The sequence below is a fragment of the Microcebus murinus genome, chromosome 16, assembly GCF_040939455.1.
Source record: "Microcebus murinus isolate Inina chromosome 16, M.murinus_Inina_mat1.0, whole genome shotgun sequence".
NCBI lineage: Eukaryota > Metazoa > Chordata > Mammalia > Primates > Cheirogaleidae > Microcebus > Microcebus murinus.
This window is the reverse complement of record NC_134119.1, coordinates 26,935,735-26,940,307: the sequence shown is the minus strand read 5'-3', so window position 1 is coordinate 26,940,307 and position 4,573 is coordinate 26,935,735.

The window sequence follows — 4,573 nt, the reverse complement described above, 5'->3', positions numbered from 1 at the left end:
TGCTTGTCTTCTGCGGTCCAGCCTAAGCAAAGACAAGCTCATGGCAGAACCATCCAAACATCACAGCAAACTCCATGTGTTTGACTGTGTTGGGACTGGAGGTGGGGGGTTTCTCCAGCCATACTTGCAAGAGACCTGTCCCTCTCCTCAAAGTACCAAGGAAAGCTCTCTCCAGCTCTCAGCCTCTGGAAAGATATTAGGAGAAATGGCACAAAACTTAAGCACCAACTCACCAAGCACCATACTGTAAAGCATTGCATACATGTGTGCACACATACACAAAAGCCACGCTAAACACTTTATTATTTCATTTATTCCTCTTGACAGCTCTGTGAGATAGGTAACATCACCCCACATTACAGAAAAGGAAATTGAGGACCAGGGAGGTTGGTAACAGCAAATATGTGGCCAAATGGGGATTTAAAACCCAGGCCAGGCCGGGTGCGGTGGCTCACACCTGTAATCCTAGCACTCTGAGAGGCCGAGGCAGGCAGATTGCTTGAGGTCAGGAGTTCGAAACCAGCCTGAGCAAGAGTGAGACCCTGTCTCTACTAAAAATAGAAAGAAATTAATTGGCCAACTAATATATATAGAAAAAAGTAGCCAGTCATGGTGGCACATGCCTGTAGTCCCAGCTACTTGGGAGGCTGAGGCAGAAGGATTACTTGAGCCCAGGAGTTTGAGGTTGCTGTGAGCTAGGCTGACGTCATGGCACTCACTCTAGCCTGGGCAACAGAGTGAGACTCTGTCTCAAAAAAACAAAACAAAACAAAAAAAAAAACACAGGCCAACTCTGAGCTGGCACTGGCATCAGGCCCTCTGTGAACCAGGGAGCCTGAGACAAGGCCCCTGACTTGGGCTACAGCAAGAACCAGAGGACTAATGAAAGGCATGTGGCCAGGAATCAGAGAGATAGAAGGAGGGGCCTCTGGAACCCCTGCCCCTCTGAACTTTGGCAAGCAATTCCCAAGTGGTCTCTGGGCTGAATAGAAAAGGAGGATGGAAGATCTCCATTCTGCTAAAGGAGAACTACGAACTGGAGACCCCTGGCCCGCACCTACCCCCAGTGGGGGCTTCACCCCCAGTCCATAGGAGCACCTCCTGGGCCCTATGCTCTCCTTGTCTCTAGCTTTCAGTCTGTGCTCCAGTGCACCTTGGCTTCATGCCCCAGTACCCCACCCAGCTCCGAGGGCATTGCCTTTTCCTTTGGTTGCCCCCCTTTGTCTGGAGGACAAAAGAGGAAAGCAAAGCTTGGAGGAAGGGCAGACCTCACTAGAGCTTCAGGTCTTTCCTCTGTAACACTCCAAGGGCTGACAATGCTTTAAAAAAGAGCAAGAGACTCAGGCAAAAAAAAGTATTTTTTCTCCCCCCCCCCACCTGATTTGTAAATGTAATTCTGGAAAGTTCTCCAAGGGGATAGTAATCAAATTGTAAAACAACCATTTATGATGCTCACTATTTGTTATGTGGGTCAAGAATTTGGACAGGACACAACAGGGATGGTTTGTATCTGCTCCACAGTGTCTGGGGCGTCAGCTGGAATACTGCGAGGTTGGAGGTGACCTGACAGCTGGAGGCTGAAGTCCTAGGCCTGCTTACTCACGGGTCTCGTAGCTAAAGCTGGTGCTTGACCAGGACCTTCGCTGGGACTGTCAGCTAGAACATCTACAACATGGTCCCAAGGACAATCATCCCCAGAGGGAGCCAGGCAGAATCTGTACTGCCTTCCTAAGCTAGCTGTGGCAGTCGCATGGTATCACACCTGCCACATTCTGTTTTTCACAGCAGTCACATAGCCCCACACCACCAATTTTAAGGAGAAATAAACTCTACCTCTTGATGGGGGAGTAGCAAGGTTCTGGAAATGTTATGGCTAGTTTTTGGAATCACAATCTGGCACAGCCTATCAGCTTTCCATTTTGGAATCAGCAGACACCTCCAAGGAAAGGAAACAATCCCCTATATTGGGCTCATCGTTCTGGGCTTTTTTCCTCCCCAATCTTGGCCCCACAATTCCTCATTGCCCTATTAGCTCTTTAATGCTTCTCAAAATTATTTTCTCCAGCTTTTTTGGTTCTTAGTGAAAAAGGGTTGCTACCAAACAACCCAATATCCTCTCTCTGGAAGGGGAGCTTTGGCCAGTGCTTTTAGAATGTATATAATAAAAAACCAACATCCCCAAAATAACATACATCATATTTACTATGCAAACATTAACCACTGTGCACATGAAGTTTTAGAAATATGTGAGAAACAACCTTTAACAATGATGACAGATTTATACAGTGAGTACAACTTTATAAAATGTATGTGCATGTAGAGAAGCAGTTTATATGCTTTTTAATAAAGTTCATCACTGAGTTTTCCTCTAACATTTTGTTGTGAAAACTTTCAAACATACAGCCAAGCTGAAAGACTTTTACAGTGAACACCTGTATAACTACCACCTGGATTCTACCATTAACATTTTACTATATTTGCTTTATCACATATCTGTTTATCCATTCCTCTATCAGTTAATTTATCTTTCATGCATTTCAAAGTTGCAGACTTACAAATACTAAATACTTCAGAATGCATTTCATTAATAAGAGTTCATTATTGGTTTGCAATTTTTTTCTTTTCAGGCAAAATCTACATACAATGAAATGTGCAGATCTTAATTGTACATTTGCTGGGTTTTGACAAATGTAAAGACCATAGTGATATTTGAAAATCAGAAGTAGGACTTTCTTTTTTTAAGTCCTTGATTGTTCAGTTAAAATTAGTGTAAAATGCCTTCTACCTTGAGCAATTTGTATAGCAGACCTGCGCCTACGATGCTGGGTGAGGCCAAGTCTTATCGAACGTACGGGGCTAGGATTGGGGCTACAACCAGGATTGTGAGGCTGGGGACAGAGGATCTGGAAACAAACAAACTTCTCCCACTAGTTTAGGGTATCAGTGGTAGGCCATGGAGTGAGAGTCAGGGCAAAGGCTCTTTTAGGACACCTCAGGGTAAGGAGGCTGCATGTCCAGTCTCTTTTAGGTACAAAACTCCAGCAAATGACCTTTGGGGTTGAACAGTGGCCTGGAAAGGCACTTGGCTCTCATTTACTTCAACTTTCTATCTTACTGCTTTGCTTTCCTTTCATTACAGCATTTAGGAAATTTTCTTGTTCATTTGTTTGTTTATTGTCTGTCTCTCCATCCAGAATGTAAGCTCCTGAGAGCAGAGGCCTCTTCTGTCTTATTCCATGCTGTGTCCAGCACATGGTCTGCACTCAATAAGTATTTGTTGAGAGCATGACTCATTGTTCCATTTACTAGATGGGGAAAGGAGGCCCCAAGAGGGGAAGTGATTTGTCTTAAGTAACAGGAGTCCTTTATCCCCATCCTCCAGCTCTCCTGGTCCAGTCTTTGCTCATGAATCCTGTGACTGTTGGGACACCTGTGGGTTGGCTGACAAGTCCCTACCTGTAGGTGTACATTACTATGGGCTGGGACTGAAGCAGGACTGGGAGCAGCAGAACTGCAGCCCCCTATTAGGGCAGGCCTGGGCATAGAAAGCCTGCTCCCTCCTCTCAGTTCTTCTCCCCTTTTTTTGTGATGATGATGATGGAGCAGGGGTGCTCTGGACTTCCCTGGGAGTCAGGTAGGATGGGGGGCTCCACAGGTAGGCAGCTGAGGAAGGGACTGTCCTCTCCCAATGGAAACAGGGTCTGTGTGGTTACTCAGCTGAAGCCTTGTTTCCAGTGTCTCCAGGGTGGGTCACCTAAGACCCTGCTTTTCCTTAGTCTGAAGTTCTATGTCACCCCTGCATGCACACCACAAATGCTCTGAGCACAGTACAGCTGCGTCATGGAGAGATAAGGAACTTGCATTTCTTGAGAGTGGGTTACTTGCCAAGCTGTAAGCATCTAATTCTAAGCACAGCCCTGGGAGGTTCTAGGAAGAGAAGCAGAGGGAGACTCATGTCACCCAGCACATGGTGGGACTGGAAACCTGGGCTCTCTGACTACTACACCCCAAAGCAGCATTTTCCCAAATGTGGTCAGATCTGGTAGGGGTCCTTCAGGTGGTGTCCAAGATGAACACTTATTTTAAGAGCTATTTATTTTAATTATATTAGAAAATGTAAATAGCATGTCAAACCCTTTTATGGTAATATAAACAAACCACAAAACAACCAAAAGGGACATTAAAAATTAGCAGTGTAGGTTAGATATAGATAAGGCAAAAAGTAAGCTGGTGGAATCTGCTCCTGGGGCACAAGGCTACCATCCCAGCTACCTGAGTACCTCCTGCACCCACAGTCATTATTTTTCAGGGGTTTTTCACACGATGAGTTCCAAATTTTCACTTTTCCATTCATTCCATAGATTGAGTTTGGACTTACGCCAGGAACGTGAATGTCGGCGTGTGGAAGGACCCGCCCTCACTGGCTGCCCGGGGATCTGACAGTTAAGAGACTGGGCATGTGGCTTCCGGACCTTTGGGCTGGAGTGGCTATTGATCAGAAGCGCCTTGGCTTGGCCCATTTCACAACACCTCTGGGCTGGCCCCGCCGAGAGGGAGAGGGAGAAAGGGAGAG